A 19324-nucleotide genomic window follows, 5' to 3' on the forward strand; every position below is an offset into this window, starting at 1 on the left:
ATGCAAAATGTCCTAGTCACAAATGATCATTGTTTATAAACATCCCGCCAGCAATGTGGTCTGACTGTAGCTATAAAGAGAAGGATCTTGCCAGTGCATGCAGCTGCTTCTCAGGGCCAAGCTGAGAGGCTTGGGCTCCCTCGGGCATGAGTTCAAAGAAGAATCATAGAGCAACGGGATTTTCTGGAAGTGCATAAAGAACCAAATGCTCATATTCTTTTTAAGAAGCATCATATTGTATACTGAGAAAATAGCCCAAGTGTATTTGCCTTGAATTCACTGTTGCCTCTTTCTTGATTACTTCTAGGTTTTTATGTTAAATTTTAATGAGAGACATTTTTGCAATTCTTTTTTTTTTTTTTTTAATTTAACAAATCCAAATCTAATGATGCAGTTCACTATGGAGATTTTATGTTGGGTCTGTTTATTTCAAATATAATGTTTTTTTTTAAAGTGATCTAAAATGATCTTTAGTCAGCCTAAATGTGTGTGGTTGGACCTATGTGCTGTGCTCTTGTGCATAATTTGTTTTCTTAAAGGTTTACAATTAGTTTTCTTGCTTTTAAATATATCAAGGCTGGCAAGATGGCCCAGCAGATAAATGTGGGGTCTGTTGATCTAAGTCAATCACTGAGGTCCACCTGGTAGAAGGAGAGAAGAGAGTCTGGCAAGTAATTTTCTGACCTACACACACACACACACACACACACACACACACACACACACACACACACTCACACACACACTAATACGTGTTTTTAAAATTTTCATAGCTTGATATTCTTAACTGCATTTTAACTGTAGCTTAGAATAATGCTTTTTTTTTTTTTTAATTCGTAATATTGTGGTTTTCTTCTTTGCTTCTTTGTTTTGAGAGGATCTGTGTTTCCTAAGCTGGCTATTCATCATAGTTGTTAGTCTGTTTGTTGCTTTGAGATAGGGTCTTGTTATGTAGCCTTGTCTATCCTGGAAAGCCAGGTTGGCCTGGAACTCACAGATATCCACCTACCTCTGCCTCTTGAGATTAAAAACCATCACAGGTGGCCTTCAACCTGTCTTTTGGAGACACTATCTGTGTGGTCTCGGGAGTGACTGGCCAGCCAGCCCCAGGGATGCTCTTGTTTCTGCCTCCTGGTGCCAGAGGTGCCATTTATCTCTACTTTAGCTGATAAGCAATTGCCCTACTTCCTTAACCTTCCTATCACAGCCCACTTTCTGAGAGCTGGGATTGCAGAGCAGCACCTCCTTCCTGGTTTCCGCAGTGCTGGGGATTCAATCCCTGCCTTCAGTCTTGCGAGTAGAGCCCTCCTGTACTTGAGCTGTCCCCGCCCACATCTCACTCCTTTACCCTAGTCTCCCCTCCCCTACATAATGCTTCTCTTTCACCGTCGGTCTCTCCAACTATTTCCTCATATTTTTTCTTACCTTTAATATAACTCCATGACTATCTTGTCCTATAATTCAAAATAACAAATATCAAATGAACTTTTACCATTTTGCCCCACTGGTTAACCAGCTTCTCTGCCATTCCAAGGTACCCTCCAACTCGACTCAGAGTCAAATCCTGTTGTTGATTCCTCTATAATAATTGTATGCTTTTCACTTTCCCGTTCAACACTAATCACAATAATTTAGTTTTGTTTTTCTGGTATTGAGAATGGAGGCCTTGTCCAGGAAGGATAATTGTTTCATCACCAAGCTGCTATAGTTTTTTTTTTTTGTTTGTTTTTTGTTTTTTGGGTTTTTTTTTTTAATGGTTTTAGAGCTTTATTGTAGAAAGGCAGGAGGAAAGAGAGAAAGTAGAAAGAGAGAGAGACCAGCCATGGCCAAGAGGAGAGAGGGGGGAAAGAGAAAGAGGGAAAAAAGACTAGAGAGAAAGAGAGAGGATGAGGAGAGAGAGAAGAGAGTCTTTTTTTTTTTTTTTTTTTTTTTTTTTTTGCTATAGTTTTTAAAACTGATTTTGGTAAGGCACAACGGCAGATACCTGTAATTCCAGAAGTCAAAAGACAGGATTGCTGCAGATTCAAAGATAGCTTGGTCTCTTGGTCTCCATAGTGAGGCTCTCTTTTAAAACAAGCAGACATGTTGGGCAGCAGGATAGAGCTAGCCCTTGACATGAGAATTACTGGTGAGCTGGCCCAGAGCAGGAGAGCAGGAGAGCTGTCAGCTGACCAGCTCAGATACTTCTCGGGCCCAGATCCAGGGCTTTGAATTGGCTCACCCCAACATCTTCCTCATCAATGAACTGCTGGAGTGCACCAAGAAGCTGGTGCTACACATTCCAAACTACAGGATCTCTGTGACCCAGGGCATCAACAGGATGTCTGAGAGGAATCCCAGTGAGGTTCCAGTATTGATAGAGAAGCAGAAGCCAGAGGTCTCAAACCAGACCAGTGACTCACTGCAGTGAACATTAATTTGCAAGCAAAGAAGTGTGGACAAAAGGGTACCCTGTGGGACACACAGTGACATACTGCAGCTTCCACAACAAGATTTTTTTTTCTCTGTTGGGGGACAGGTTATACGGGCAGAGGGAGCATACGAAGGGAGGGAGGGTTGAGTGGGATTGGGGGACATGATGTGAAATTCACAAAAAATAGAAATAAAATAAAAATAAAGTTGAGAAAACAAAGCAAAGCAAAACAGAACAAGCAGGCAGACAGAAACCCCAAGAGCTAACTTGGGGCCAAGGCAGTGGAAGAATCTACTTTTATTCCTGCTGTGGAAGTAGTGCCTGCCCAGCTTGTGGGAATGTCTGGGTTCAATCCACAGTTCCTCATGTAGGAGTGGCTGTGCTGCCTAGCCCTGAGGAGTAGGCCCCGAGGAGGCAGCACTCAGGAAGGCTTCAAGGCCATGTGCAGCTACAGAGAAAGTGGGAAGCCACCCTCCCGAGATCCTGAGAGAGATCCCTCTCCCCCACAACAGAAAAAGGAGAGAAACTTAGTAATATGCTTGGAATTAGGTCTTAGTGTATTTTGTATGCAAGCAAAGCGTGCATCTACCCTTTTGCTGGGCACATGGAGCCGGTGCTTGTATTTACTAGACTGCTTTTCCTGTTGCTGCTAGATTGCACAGCCTGGGTCTAAATCCCTACTGTAGGCACAATGCAGGTTTGGAGGGTAAAATTAGTTTTATGATTTCCACGATCTTGTCCAAAGAATGCTTGCTCTGCCAACTCCCATTGACACCAAATGGAATTTGTTTTTTTTTTTTTTTACAGATGCCAGGCCTTTTGCTCTCCCAAACACACACCTGTTTTACAACAAAACTCCACTCAAAAACTACAACAACAACAACAACTACTACAACACATTTATTTTAACTCATTCACTAAGATAGAGGACTCGGTCTTGGCTGGAGAGGAAAATGCTTTCTGCTTTTGGAAAATGAAGTTAGACACACCCCTCCCTTCATGGTTCTGATGTCAGGGTGACTCTGAGAAGCTGTGTGCTGAGACAAACATGACTGATGGCATATTCTAGAAAAACAAGCAGAGAAAGGGGATCCCAAATGATTGCCATTGGCAGGTTCTTTGCTGGGGGGAGAGAGGTGGTTAAATTTGAAAGAGTCCAACCCTCCCCTTAGGAGGCTGGGATTGGGGCTTGAGGAAGAGAAGAAGCCATTCTCTTTTTACAAAAAAAATTAAGAGGAAAAGATTATAAGCACTCATTAAAGGCACAAACTTTATAGAGGAAGGAATTTAAAATTTAAATTTTCGCCGGCAGTGGTGGCACACACCTTTAATCCCAGCACTTGGGAGGCAGAGGCAGGCAGATTTCTGAGTTCGAGGCCAGCCTGGTCTACAGAATGAGTTCCAGGACTGCCAGGGCTACACAGAGAAATCCTGTCTCGAAAAACCAAAAATAAATAAATAAATAAATAAAAATAAAATTTAAATTTTCAAGTGAGGCCAGAGATTCCACAAATGCTAGTAAAGGGGCCCTGTGAGTTTCTTGAGTTATTTTACAGAAGTGCTTCCCAGAAGAGCCATACTGAATGGCAATGGAGCTGGGGAGTGGGAGAGTTGCGGAGACCCTCCAAGGAACATACAGCTAGGCCGGCAAATAGCCAAATGCACTAGGTATGTATTTGGGCTAATATGGTAAGAGGAAGGCTTCAGTGAAGAGTCCTAATTAGTGACTAGAGAGATAACAGTTAAGCGCTTTTGCTGTTCCTGCAGAGGACCCAGTTCAGTTCACAGAGCCCTTGTTGGGGTCCCCGCAACCATCTGTAACTCCAGCTCCAGGGAATCTGATACCTCCTTGCGGCCTCTGCACGCACTGTATGCACATGGACTCAAGCAGATTCATACACAATTAATAAAAGAAGAGTCAGAACTTTCATAAAAGAACATTCTCAATGTTACATAAAGAAACATCTGAATAAAGCAGACGTAACCTGGCAAGGAGACTTCTTTTTGTAAAAAGAAATGTGGGTGTCAAAGCACAAACTGCTAGCAAGCACATCAGAGCAGGAGGCTCATTTAGCTCAGAATTCTAATACAGATGATGACCGTGTCTCAACCCATTGGTGGGAACTTAGCCTAACAACATGATTCTATTGGCTTATTCATAATTATCACAAAGGATGTGAATGAAAGAGGAAAGGCTACTGCTTCAGGTCATCCAGCTACAGAATACAGCTGGGCTTTTGCATAAACAAGTTTCCAAAGGTTGGAGAGATTAAAAATGTGCATAAAAGTTTTACGAGATGGGGAAGATTTATGGAATATTGGTCTTTGAGGGCCAACCACCTTTGATAGAAAAACAACAAACAAGCAAGAACACAACATGGTCCTCACAGAGCTCAAGAGGAGGAAAATATTTGGAAGAATTTGCATTATTCAGATTTATAAGCACATTTAATTACCATATGAAACCAGCTTGGAGCTGTGGATGAAGGCTAGAGGAGAAGGCATATGACCGAATGAATGTACACTTGTTTTGAGGTTCGGCTTGACAGTACCTTCCTCTTTGCTACCAATATGGCCCATGTCTGTAGGAAGGTGGATTTCTAGTTCGAGGCCATCCTGGTCTACAGAGTGAGTTCCAGGACAGCCAGGGCTATATAGAGAAACCATGTCTTGGAGAAAAGAAAACAAACAAACAAACAATTACAACAAAAAAGCAAAGGTTTGCTCAGTTCACAATCTAGGGTTCTGGGAGGTCAGGCTAAAGATCCTATGTGGTTATAGGATTCTGCAGTCTCCTGCAGCAGTACCATGCATCACGTGATGAAAAGGGCACATGCGAAAGATAGCACCTAGCTGACCTTGGGGTCAGGGCCATTCTCCGTATGACCATCAATATGTGAATGAACTAGCGTCTTCAGACATCAGAGCTACCAAGACTTGCTCATCTCTTAAAGGTCTCAATTCACCATAAGCATGAAAATTCAACATGAGAGTTGGGGGGGGAGGCAACCAAACCATGCTCTTAATTAATTTACTTATTTTGCTAAATGTTCTCTTGGTAAGTTATAATGTTGTTTATGGTTGATCTTGCCATAAAGACGGGGAAGTAACTTGTGACACGAAAGGTCCTTGATAAAGATTGCTCTATGCAAGTCTTAACTCAGAAAGCTAATGCATGTGTCTGCTTTATGGAAGGAGCCATGGAATAGGACAAAGACAGGTAGCATGGTGCCTGGATCCTAGCTGAGTTTGACCACTTCCTACAAAATGTATAGAGTCAGTGGGTGGGGGCTGGGGATGTAGCTCAGTTGTAGTGTTCCTGTTGAGCATGCATGAAAGCCCTGACTTCAGATCCCTGGGTCTGATCCCCTACACCATATAAAATGGCACACACCAGGAATCTCAGCATTCAGGAGGTCAAGGCAGCAGGACCATAGTCTATATCATGTTTGGGCTACAGAGAGAGTTCAAGGCTAGCCCAGGCTACATGAGACAGTCTCAAAAAATAAATGCAGAAAACAACAACAACAACAACAACAACAACAACAACAACAACAAACACAACCAAATACACACACACACAAACCAAATGGGATGTGCTCTGTTAAGCACAAAAAAGTACCATGGACCTCAGTCTACAGACCTATCTAATCATCTTAGAGTGTTCATGGTCCATGCTTGCTGAGGCAAGTGACAGGGTAGATGGATGTCATCCTCGAAGGTGAGTGACAGGGTATCCTCTATTTGTGCCCTTAGACAATTCCAAACAGATTTGACCAACAATCCAACGTGAAACTTAAATTACATTAAGAGGGGGTGCCCCGTGATGTGAGAAACACACACACTACTTGTAGAGGTGGTGGAGCGAACAGATCAACCATTTCCACCAGCTCTTTGTTGTGAGAATATTTAAAATCTGATGTTGCCAATTTTGAAATGCTCTACCATGTTTGGGCCTTATCTCAAAAAAAAAAAAAAAACGGAAGGAAGGAAGGAAGGAAAGAAGGAAGGAGGGAGGGAGGGAGGGAGGGAGGAAAGAGGGAAGGAGGGAAGGAGAGAAGGAGGGGAGGACGGAAGGACAGACTGCATCTGGAGACCAGGCAATAAGGAGTTCCTGTGATAGCAATGATTCAGTGAGTGCTTCTGCTTTCCAGAAGGCATCTTCACTAGGCACGATGAGTCTCATTGAGCCATTACACTATCATCTTATCTCTAAGAACTGTCCACTCCACTCTCCATGGTCTTCTCTGTTACCCCCTCAGCATTTCTCTATGGCCACACTTAAGAAGCTTAATCACCCTCTGCTGTGGACTCCCTTATCATTCTCTCATTCTCCCTTCTTATTTTCTTTCCCCATTCCTCTTTTCAGTGCCAAGGACTAAACTCGGCCTTGCGTGCTCGGCAAACTCTCTGAGCGGTGTCCTCAGCTCCCACCTTAGTCTCAACAGTCCTAATACCCCATCATTATCCACAAACAGTCCTAGTACCTCCCTGTCATTCACCTAGACCAAATACCCATTTCCTTAGGCATTTGTGTTCATATTTATGTTCGCATTTCAGTATCTATAGGTACTTCTCCCCCTTTGTTAGACTCTCAGGTCATGCTCTGAGAGGCTGGGTGGTGGATCTGGGTATAGCTCAAAGGCCTAGAATCCCAGTGCTAAGAAAAGTAGAGGGGGGAGAATCAGTTTGGGGTAGCCCCAGCTGCATAGTAAGTTGGGAGTCTAGCCTGTGACAGCCTGTCTCAAAGGAACATAACAAAACAAGCAAACAAACAAACAAACAAACAAACAGAAAGAAACTTGGCCCTATCTTTAATTCAGGATCAATGAAGCAAATTTGGAGGTAGGGAAGGAAGATTAGGGACTTGGAATCACTAGTTTCTTGGGCTTTCTCTGCTTATGTGAGCAGATCTCAAAAGGAAAAGAGTCTATCATAGACCAAAGAAGAGTGACCATGACCCAGAAACATGAATCTAAGTTACCCCAAACCCCGTGTTCCAATGTGGAAGCAATCTTATGGACAGTGATAAATCAAAATACGTTTCAATTACTTCGCTGGCAACAGTAAGTAGGCTATTAGGACAAACCAGTGAAATCTCAGCTACAGGCTACATGCTATCTATCTGAGGGCCTCCCATGCTATCTGAGGGTTGGCAGAGACTGTGGTTTTGTTAAGTGAATACATTTCAAGAGGTTTTAAATCTGCTAGCCACGTGTTAACTCTGACATAGGAGTGAACAAGGAAAGATGTCCCAAGAAAAATTCTAACTGGGCTCTGGACCTGCGACCTTCCAACCTCTCCACACTAGTGGAGCTCTGTGTGGTCAACCAGCCTTGCAGAGGTTTTGGAAGAAGATACAGTTGCTTTCTGGGACTGTTGTTCACAATTCTCCCTGTTGACCAAGCATCAAGAAACACATTGTGTATTAAATATTTTAATACATATCCTCTGTATCTAGAAAGTCTTATTCCTAGGATCTGGTGTAGATGAAGCTGCAGAGCAGGCAGGACAAAGTTTCCAGGAAAGGGGAATATCTGGCCAAGCCCTTAAGGAAGAAACACCTAGAACTATGCTATTTATATTTGGCTATTTAATCAAATAGGTGTACTGGTGCATGCCTTTAATCCCAGCACTCTGGGAGGCAGAGGCAGTTGGACCTTTCAGTTCAAAGCCAACCTAGTCTACAAAGGGAGTCCAGGACAACTCAGAGAAATACTGTTGCGAAATATAAAAAAAAATACTTTCTCTTATTTTTGCTTGTTTTTTTCCCAGATGGATATATGGATATAACACTTATGTGTCGTGACAGCCATTACTCTAGGAGAAACTGGTCTTTTTTTAATACCAAATGTTAATAATAGGGTTTTCTTCGAAAGAAGAGATCAGATCTGTCAGCTGTTAGAACTTTATAATTCTCATAGGCATGACCATGCCTTCTGGTCTTAATGGTTAGAAATAAAGATGGGATTCTAGAAGAGGAAAACACTGTAGTTTGCCCATTTCCTTTTAATCAACAAGTTACAAAAATTGTTTTTGAAAAGTTTAGCTCCTTGCACCATAGGACATTTTAAATACTAATTTTTCTCCCTTCCCTTCTCCCTCTTGCTCTGGCCCCACTCACTCTGGCCCATAGGGTTTTTTTTGTTTGTTTGTTTGTTTGCTTGCTTGTTCTCATTACAGATGGTTGTAAGTCACCATGTGGTTGCTGGGATTTGAACTCATGACCTCCGGAAAATCAGTCTTAATTGCTAAGCCACCTCACTAGCCCTTTGGATACTAATTTAATCAAGAAAATGAAGTACTTAAGATAAAAACATGTGAAACTCTCTTTCGTAGTTTGGATAAGCATTAACACAAATGCTTGGATAAGCATTAACCCAAATCTCTGGCTGTTTCTGTCTGGAGTAAAGGGAGTTAAGTCACATTGTTTGTTATCACCTGAAGGTGATATAGGGTCACCTACAGCTGTTCACAATTAGCTTACGTTTAATTGATTTCATGAATTTAACTAATTAGCTTTAAATTTGTAATAATATAAATGTTGGGGCACAGTTAATAGGACATACATGCATATTTTTTTCTATTGCTGTGATAAAACACATGGCCAAGGCAACTTAGAGAATGAAGGTTTTATTTGTGCTTATGACTTCTAATGGGTTGGGGTCCATAATGGTGAAACCAGCGGAGTAGCAGATGGCTGGCAAGTCGGGCTGCTGGAAGCTGAGAGAGCTGAAGGTTCATATCCCATTACAAGCAGGAAGCAGAGAGAATGAATGGTGGATGGAGTGTGACTTCTGAAACCTCAAAGCCACCTCCAATGCCATCTTTCTCCCAACAAAGCCATACCTTCTAAGCCTCCACACAGTGCCACCAACTAGGGCTGAAGTACTCAAACACCTTAGCCTATGGGGAACATTCTCCTTCAAACACTAAAATACATACGTGTGTGTGTGTGTGTGTGTGTTTGTGCGTGCGTGCACATGTGTATTCACAACCTGTTTTGGACATTTTTATCAAAATCTATGTATATAACATTACATTTTATAGCTTAATGAATTCCTTATCTAATGACTCTAGTGATTGTTGTTTTATGTAAGCAATTAGTGTTTTAAGGTTTTATGGAACACCTAAAGGACACAAAGATATGATTTTAACTTTTTTCCTCTCTCTCTTTTTTTTTTCCTTCTCCATCTGGCCCTGCTCGCTCCAGCCCCACTCACTCTGGGATTTTAACAGTTTTTGAGATGTTCAGCATAGCCAGGTTTATAGCAGCATATATTTATCAGGCTTTTTAACACATCAGTAAAATATTCACATTTATAAACACACACATGTGCATTTTAAATGGGGCATGCCAAAAATAATAATTTTGACACACAATAAAAATGCTCCAAAAGAAAAGAATGGCCACAGATTGTTAAATATGTTTTGTTTTTGTTTTTTTGTTTGTTTGTTTTTGCACAAACACTCTATGAAAATGAACATTGTAGCCAACGTGACACCATCACATGGTATCAGGGTGCATGGGGTGAAAAGGCAGAAAATGTATATCCCCATCCCTTTAAGATGTGAAAAAAGCTCAGCAGGTGAAAGGGTGAGCTCTTCTATGCCAACTGAAGGTAATATCTCTTCCTCCTTTTCAGAGAAAAGCAGCTGAGGGGCAATGGCTTGACTGATTTTTTTTTTCAATGTTACTTTAGGTCATTTTTTTAAAAACTCTTCTCATTTACAGTGAGGCTAAATTTTATTTCCCATGCTTGCATTTGTATCTAAAAAGAAAAACAAAGGGAAAAATAAAAAGACATATAGTTTTTATTAGGCCTTATCTACTGGCTAGGTGTGGCCTGTATCTTGGGCTGAGCCAAACTGGCCTGGCCCACCCAGCCATTTACCTAGTCTTCAGTCATTACTAATGTCAGGTGGCTACGTTGGTTTTTTGGTTGTTGTTGTTTGTTTGTTTGTTTGTTTTTAAAAAAAAACCTCTCATAAAGGGAGGACATGTGGAGTTTAGATATGTCTAGTATGATCTTAAAAGTCAACCTGTTTTTTGGACTATCATAGGGTAAAGAAGCTAGGACAGTCCATGTGCTGAATACCGCCTGCCCCAAGCTTTACAGACAGCAAAGGAGACAGGTGAGAAAGCAAAGCAGAGGGCGCCTTCAAGGCTTCAGATTAATAGAAATTAAAGAAGCAGTTATTATTAATGTGATTCTCCACTGTCAGACTGCCCTCTTAGTGTAGGAAGCTGGCTACGGAAATATTTGGGAAATCAGCGCTTAGGATTCCCCTAGAAAAGCCGTGCACTCTCCCATCTGACCCACAAACCGAGTGGATGATGAGTCTGGGGCAGGGGCCGGGGGCGGGGAGTTATTTTTGACCCAGTAGTACTAACAATACTAGTGGGTCTCTGGCTGGAAAACAGAAGTGAAAAACCCAGTGCAACATGCAAGCTGTTCTGAGGGTAGACTAGCCCGGTCAGGGAAAGTGACCAGCTATGCTTGTGTCTTAGCACAACCCCCCAGGAATGTTAGAGGTTAGAGGGGACAGACCATCTTTAACAGCGCGAGAAGCCCTCTAAGCTTTAGGGACCTCACCTCAGGCCAAACTGGACTTGTACTTTCAACCCTGAAAGGAAGTTTATAGGACCAGCTTGTGCAATGAGGATATATTAACATTTTCGTTAGAAGAAAAAAATATAAGACACATCAAAGTGTGAGTATAGCATCCTAAGGGAAATAAGATTTGGGACGGGGGCGGGGGTAGTGTTTGACACAGGGTCTCCTTATATAGCACCAGGAGAACACAGTGTATAGAATCAATTAAGCAGGGCTTCTAGGGGCTCACAGAGACTGAACTGACAATCAGGGAGCCTGCATGGGTCTGAGCTAGGCCCTCTGTATACAGTTATGGTTGTGTACCTTGGCGTTCTTGTGCGACTACTAACATAGGAGCGGGTGTATCTCGGACCCTTTTTCTCCTACTAAGTCCTGATATGAGGGTTTGTGTCTTGTCTTATTGTAACTTGTGCAGTGTTGGGTTGACATCCTGTGAGAGGCCTGCTCTTTTCTGAAGGGAAATGGAGGCAGAGTGGCTCTTGGGGAGAGGGGATGTAGGAGAGAGTGGAGGCTGCACTAGGGATGTATTATGTGAGAGCATTAAAACAAAATAAAAAGGAAGATGCAAACTCAGAGAGAGAGAGATGAGAGCCGAGGGTTAGTCTCAGAATTAAACCGGTCTGTGGTTTAATATTATAATTTAATAACAAAATATTATTTTATTTATTTTTAAGACCCCCCTCTTTTGTTTTTTGTTTTGTTTGTTTGTTTGTGTTTTTGAGACAGAGTTTCTCTGTATAGCCCTGGCTGTCCTGGAACTCACTTTGTAGACCAGGCCACCCTTGAACTCAGAATTTGCCTGCCTCTGCCTCCCAAGTGCTGGGATTAAAGGCATGCGCCACCACACCCTGCTTAAGACCCCCCCACTTTAATTCATATGTAGTTTATGTAATCCTTATTATTTCAAAAAGTACCAATCTTATTTTTTTGATGGTTTAACATTCCAATGAGAGCAGGCTGCCCATTTGTGATTTAAAAGAGGAACAAAACCCCAAAAACATTTATTGTCTAAGACTTTTAGTTAGAATGAAATAGTGAATGAGATAGTGAACACTACCCCTGAAGAAATTTACTTTTCTTTAGAAAATTTAGATTTTTGCTTTTTTTCCTTCTTTTTTTTTTTTTTCGTATTTGTGAGTTGAATTAATACATGAATCAAACAGCAATAGAGCTGGAATATAAAACATCCATTTGGTTTTCTCCTAAGTTCTACTGATTTCTCACATTCGAGGTTGAAGCAGTGTTGAGGCACGTGAGGCAAAGTACTGGTGACTCTAACCCAAAATGTTTTCCCAGGTCTGAACGCAGGGAGGCAAGTGAAAATAAACGTCCAGACTGAAATGTTTCCAAAGAAAGCAAACAAAATAGATACCTTCAACCAAATATTCTGGAAGCAAACCCCAAACAAAAAGGTATCTATCAAATAGGATCCTTAAATAACCCCAGAGTAAACAAAGAAGCCAGAGAGGGCCAAATCCAGGGAAGGCCAAACGCACTCAGCACAATCCACCTGGGGCGACAAGGCAGATGGCTAGGATATATGGTCCATGCATGTACCATGAGGTGCCTATGTTGGGGTACCTGCTAATGCAAAAACACAACTTTTGCTACAAAAGGGCTAAGAAATAATTTATTCTGGAACCAAATGAGTGACTATGACCTAGAAACACAAATTTTCTGCCCCAAAGTCCATGTTCCAATGGGAAAGCAGTTTTATGAAGATTTCATAGTAACCAAACAATGATAGTCATAAATCAAGGTGATTTTCAATGACATTAGTGGGAACATTAAGTATGCATTACAGTGAACCAGAGAAATCTCAGCTACAGGTCAGATGCTGTCTGGTGACACAGGCTTTGGGTTGTCAGAAACTATCATTTTGTTATGTGAATCCATATCAAGAAGTTTGACAAGGTCTTACTGTGTAGCTCTGCCTGCTTTGGAACTCTTTGTGCAGACCAGGCTCACAGAGATCTTATGGTCTCTGCTCCCCTAGTACTTTCTATTTATCAATCACCAGTTGTTAGTTCTGACCCAGAGAAGGACAAGGAACAGCTATTTAGGAGACTAAAGATAGCCCAAGGCAAATTGTAGTTAGTCTCTGGGCCTGCAATACTTAGTCCTCCATAGCAGGGGGCTTCAGTTCAGTCAAGAAGCCAGAGGAAGGTTGGTTTTTTTTTTTTTTTTTTAAGGTGTGATCACTTTCTGGGAACTTGAGTTCACATGTAGGTTCAGCAAATATTTGTAAGCCTTTTCCTCTTCTCTTCTCTTCTCTTCTCTTCTCTTCTCTTCTCTTCTCTTCTCTTCTCTTCTCTTCTCTTCTCTTCTCTTCTCCCCTCGCCTCTCCCCTCCCCTCTCCCCTCCCCTCCTCTCTCCCCTCCCCTCTCCTCTCCCCTCCCTCCCCTCCTTTCCCTTGCTTGCTTTCTTGCTTTTTTCTTTTTGTTTGGTTTTTTTTTTTTGAGACAGGGTATCTCTGTGTAGCCCTGGCTGTCCTGGAACTCTGTAGATCAGGCTGGCTTAAATCTCAGAGATCCGTTTGCCTCTGCCTCCCAAGTGCTGGGATTAAAGGCGCGCACTACCACTGCCCCGCAAAAGCTTTTTTCTTTAGAACAAATACAAAACAACAAGAAGAAAACAAAAAGAAAACCGGAGGGAGGAGTCATAAAAAGAAGAGTTAAAAATTTAGGTTCAAGGGCTGGAGAGATGGCTCAAAGGTTAAGGGCACTGACTGCTCTTCCAGAGATCCTGAGTTCAATTCCCAGCAACCACATGGTGGCTCACAACCATCTGTAATGAGGTCTGATGCCCTCTTCTGGTGTCTGAAGAGAGCAATGTTGAATACATAAAATAAATAAATATATCTTTAGAAAAAATTCAGGCTCAAATCCTCAGGGCTTGCAGCAGCAGTCAGGGGCCAGCTCCTCCTTTCCCCATCCCTGCAAACCCTCCTCACTCATTGGTGACTTTTGTGGGTGGGGGTTGAATGTCCCTTTCATGGGGTCACCTAAGACCACCAAAAACCAGATATTCACATTATGACCCATAACAGTAGCAAAATTGCACTTATGAAGTAGCAATAGAAATAATTTTTTGGTTGAGGGTCACAACAACATATGCAACTGTATTAAAGGATTGGAGCTTTAGGGTCAGAGCCTTAGGAAGGTTGAGAAGCTCTGCATTAGTAGAGAGAGTTTGTGAGCAGCAATGGCCTGTGAGCATTTCTCAAATGCCTGGGTCCAGGGTTCATCTGCGCTTCCAAGCAGTGGTCCAAGGCTTACTCAAATGAGGGAATGCACACAGATCTGACTCCTCCATGGAATGGTCTCCATTTCCTTGAGACTTTTCAAATAAGGTGTTTTTTTTTTTGTTTGTTTTGTTTTTCTTCCATGGAGTAAATAGAGGCAGAGGGGAGATTTTAGATGCTAACTAGATACATAGCAAATCTTCTTCTCTCCAGAGTTAGATAATTTGTGCCTTGTGGGCCAAGAAGAGCCATGACCTAGTACTTCCTGCTGGGAAATAACATGTTTGGGAAGCCTACCAATGCTTCTCATCCATGAATGATAAGACAAACTAACTGAAACACTCTTCAAAATACTGGACACATTCCAGAGGGAGCAAGCGTGTGTAAGACCTGATCCTAAAACATTCAGAACTAAAGAAAACCACGGACAAAAATAACTGCTTTTAAGAGGGAGTGGAAAGCTGAATAGGCATGGAGAAGGGATTAGACTGTGTATTCGATCTCTATAAAGCACCCTACAACTATATGAAACGGTACTGAATACATCAGTTTCAAATGACTTCATTATGGGTACTGGGAGATGTCCTAAAAACTAGGAGTTCTGAAGAAGATGCTTGTGGGTTTTCTGCTTTGAGAAGCCTCCCATGTCACTCCAGTTGGTCTTCAAGTCCTGAGTGATCTGCTTCGGCCTCCTTGTGTAGTTCTAACTGTGGCCTCACACCACTGGCCTGGCGATGCAGTCATGCTTTACGATAACATTAGCAACTGTGAGCTCTGTGGTAGCTGAACGCTAGCAGCTCAGAAGCTCTGAGCTATGAGCAATGGCTCTTTCATCTATCTGTCCAATATTATTTAACCCAAATTTTTAGAGACCAGAGTCCATTGCAACATATATGTTTTGATTTTATTTTAAATAGAGTCTCATGGAGCAGGAGAGATGGGTCAGTGGTAAAAGGCACTTGCTATTCTTCAAGGGGTCTTGAGTTCTGTTCCCAGCACTCATGTCAGGAGGCTCACAACTGTTAGTAACTCTAGCTCCAGAGGATGGGGTTCCTTTGGCCACCTCAGTCACCTGCACTCATGTATACCCTCATTCAGATTCACAACCTACACATAACTTTAAAAAATACAAATAAAAATATTTTAAAATAAAACATATTTTTAAAAAAGATACACTCTCATTAGCTTTGGATTTTTGGTTTGTGGACACACGCCACTGTGCACAGCTTGCCTGTCTTTCATATTTACTATTTATTTATTTAGTTAGTTAGTTCCTAGTATTGTGCCTAGCATGTGGTAAGCTCAATAAATCTATCTGGGTTAAATGAATATAGAATGGATGAATGGGCCAGGCAGTGGTGGTGTTTGCAGCCTTTAATTCCAGCACTCAGAAGGCAGAGGTGGGGGAGCTCTGTGGGTTTGAGTCCATCTGGTTGACAGAGCAAGTCAAGTTCCAGGACAGCCAGGGCTACACAGAGAAACTCCATCCTAACAACAACAACAACAACAACAACAACAACAACAACAACAAGGGAATGGATAACTGAACATGGCGGTGAGGCTGAGTGAGACATAAAAATCTTAGGAACTCGTTTTGTTTTTAAACCAAGAAAGCCAAAATTCGATATGTAGTACATTCTAATCTCTAAAATATTGCTAGTCTGATATTGTGCTAAAGAATAATTCTCACTTCAATGTGATACTCTTATTTTTCCCCACAACTAAAAATTAGAGTGCATTTTATTAGATGGTAAAGTAGGTGCTAATATTTTTAAAGGAGGTCTCAAAGGTGGCAGTCAATAGTTCTACTGGGAGGGGGGCATTTTTTTAAAAACATAAATTAGTGAGATGAGACATTCATTGAAAAGTAACCTGAGGTAGAAGTCTTGCTTTGTTTAGAGATGTAGAACAAGCTGCCACCAACTTGTGGCCACCCTCCTGTTTTTGTCTCTCAAGACTGGGATTACGAACATGTGCAGCCACATCGGGCTGAGACTTTAAGTATACAACTTTTACTTTCAAGAGGAAGTATCTCCAGGTAGGTGGTGTGTTCAACGGAGGCTCTCCTCGAATCAAATAGATAAGACATGCTATCTCCTCTTCATCCACCAACCTTACACCTATTTAAAAGCTGTCCATTTACTTAGATTAAGTTCCTTTTCCTCCTTCTCCCTCTCCTCCTCCCCTTTTGTTGATATGGGCTCTCCTGCTGCAGCCCTGTAGCCCAGGCTGTCCTGGAACTCGCCGTGAGCTCAGCTCAGGTTCCTGGGAGGTGTGCTTGCCGGATGTGCCATGACACCCGACCACTTGGATTAGTTTTCTTTTAGAATGCTTAGCAAAATGAGTGTCACGTCTACCTGCATTTTCTTTCCCAACCAGAAGCACACAGCTCAATAACATGCTTCCAGAAAGTTCTAAGTGCCCTTCCAACCCACATTGTTAGGGAAGATGGATGGTTAGAGCCCACTTTCAAGTTCTTAGTGGGAAGTGCTGAATGCTGGCTGCAGAGGAGAGTACTAAAGAGGCACCTAGTGATCCTTCACTGATGCCACATTCCAAGCAAAACTCCTTAGCATCATGCCAAACCACTGGCTTACACTCACTTTCTAGGAAGCCAAACCAGACAAACATAACTATGATGGTGTGGCTTTCCCAGCTGCGATATGAGGGATTTTAGGTGGGAATAGACAAATGTCACCGTCAAGGATCAGTTTACCCAAATTCCACCAGCCTGTCTATGTGAAGGCTGATTTAGGCTTTTTTTGGTGAAAGGGGTGGGGGCGAGGGTGGGGAGAACATTTAATATTTTGAACGCAGTGCTTATTTTTAAGATTTTTAATTGTATTTGTGTGCTTGTAAGTGTGTGCGTGTGAGTCTGTTTGTATGTATACTTGCATGCAGGTTCCCAAGGAGGTCAGAGGAGGGTGTTGGATTCTTGGAGCTAGAGCTACAGGCAGTTGTAAGCCATCCCACATGGGATGTGGGAAGCAAACTCTGGTGTTATGCAGTAACTCTGGTGTGAGTGTCCTTAATCACTGGGACACCTAACTCCCAAATGGATGCACTTAAATCTCCGGTGACAGTAATATAAAAATATACTGAGGAATGCATGGTTTTTAGAACAGAGTTGATAATAAGATTAACATATTTTCTCCTGGGTCTGGAGCGATGGCTCAGAGTTAAGAACACAGGCTACTCTTCTGTGGACCCAGGTTCAATTCCTAGCACCCACATGGCAGCTTATAACTGTTTGTAACTCCATTCCTAGTCATCCTCACACAGACATACACACAGGCAAAACACCAATTCACATCAAATAGAAAGAGAGAGAGAGACAGAGACAGAGACAGAGATAGAGAGAGAAAGACGTTTTCTTCCTCAAACTGTTAAGATAGTCTGTGATGTGTGCACAAGTGCACATGTGTGTGTGCGCGTGGAGGCCTTGGTTGGTGACAGGTATCCTCTTCTACTCATCATCTATTATTATTATTATTGATTATCATTATTATTTTTTATAGTCTATCACTTAGCCTGGAGCCTAGAGATTGGGCCAACAAAGGCCAGGCATTGAAGTTTATGCTCTTTTCTAGGTTAAAGCTACACAAGCTGTATTCTTCTAGATAGATCAGCTCCTCTTTGGAAAGTTCTCCATTCTCAGGTCCCCCTGAGAGGCCTGACTTTTCTGCAGGGGATGTTTTGTTGGAGCCAAAGTGCCATCAGAACCTTCCTTTTTGCCCCCCCCCCCCCCCACCTCCTTTGCTGTTGTTGTTTTTTTGCTTTTTCCTTGGTCTTTCCCCCCTGTGTTTCAATCATGGACCTCACAGGTTTCTTAGCTTTTTCAGAATCTTCAAATTTCTTCATGGTAGTGGGAGCACAGATCTTACTGCTCTCCTCTGCTTCACGAAGGAGCCGCAGGAAGCCATTTTGGAAATCACAAGTGCCAGTCAATAGACTTAAAGCACTCTGTTGTTGGATCTCTGTGAGGTACTTATCCTGGAATGGCCGGTGCACATCATCTGTCAATTTGTCTACATAGGATAAATTGTGTGAGGATCTTCTGAAAGCCAACCACAAACACCAGCTCAAACTGGTTGTCCAGTTTAGACGTGAGTGTGAGAGCCTCATGAGGGAGAGTTGTTACCTCCCTGTTCCTGCAGCAGTACAGAATGAATCAATGCATTCACGGGCCTGGTGCACCAGTCGCTCACGCCCTGGAAACACCAGAGCACAAGCCCACCCTTTGAGGAGATGGTGAAGAAGTCAAGCATGACTGAAGCAGGAGGACACTTGAGGTAGAGACTGGCGCTGGGAACCTGCTGCACCATGAGCGGGACACGTCACCCCCATCCTAGTTTCTTGTCTCTGCTATAAAGTACTAGACAAAACGTACTCAAGGCTCCCACTTTGAAGATACACTGTTGTGCCTGGGAAGTCCGAACAGCAGGAGCTTGAGGCCACATTGTTACCAATTAGGAAGCACAAGCGTACTTATGCTAGTCCTCATTCCTTTCCCTTTCTATCCAGTGGAGGGCCCAATACAAGTAGGTGGGGATCTTTAACCGCAATTGACATAATCTACATGATCCCTCACAAACCTACCCAGAGCCTTATTTTAGGAAACAAGGTGATTCCAGCCAGATGTTATTAAATTGACAAAATATATTAACTGTTAAATGAACAAAGCCTTAGCCCTCTTTCTTTCTTTCTTTCCTTCTTTCCTTCTTTCCTTCTTTCCTTCTTTCCTTCTTTCCTTCTTTCTTTCTTTCTTTCTTTCTTTCTTTCTTTCTTTCTTTCTTTCTTTCTTTCTTTCTTTCTTCCTTTCTTCCTTTCTTCCTTCCCTTCCTTCCTTCCTTCCTTCCTTCCTACCTTCCTTCCTTTCTTTCTTTCTTTCTTTCTTTCTTTCTTTCTTTCTTTCTTTCTTTCTTAGCAAAGGTTTTTCCATATCCCTCTATCTAGGAACCAGGCTGGCCTGGAACTCACTGAGATCCACCTATCTCTGCTTCCTGAGTGATGGTCTTTTTTCTTTTTCTTTTTTTTTTAAAGATTTAT

At 42.2% G+C, this 19324-nt stretch overlaps 1 long non-coding RNA gene and 1 pseudogene across 1 annotated transcript in view; both read right to left on the reverse strand.

The window, feature by feature from the left end:
• Window positions 1-3442: 3442 nt before the first annotated feature.
• Gm39595 overlaps window positions 3443-19324 on the reverse strand; it is a 29855-nt gene continuing 13973 nt past the window's right edge. The window contains exon 3 of the long non-coding RNA XR_865189.2: window positions 3443-3478. This is a non-coding gene — a long non-coding RNA (predicted gene, 39595). The remainder of the gene's footprint in view (window positions 3479-19324) is intronic.
• On the reverse strand, window positions 17899-18543 carry Gm7593 (predicted gene 7593; annotated as a pseudogene).

Source organism: Mus musculus, chromosome 1, assembly GCF_000001635.26.
Source record: "Mus musculus strain C57BL/6J chromosome 1, GRCm38.p6 C57BL/6J".
NCBI lineage: Eukaryota > Metazoa > Chordata > Mammalia > Rodentia > Muridae > Mus > Mus musculus.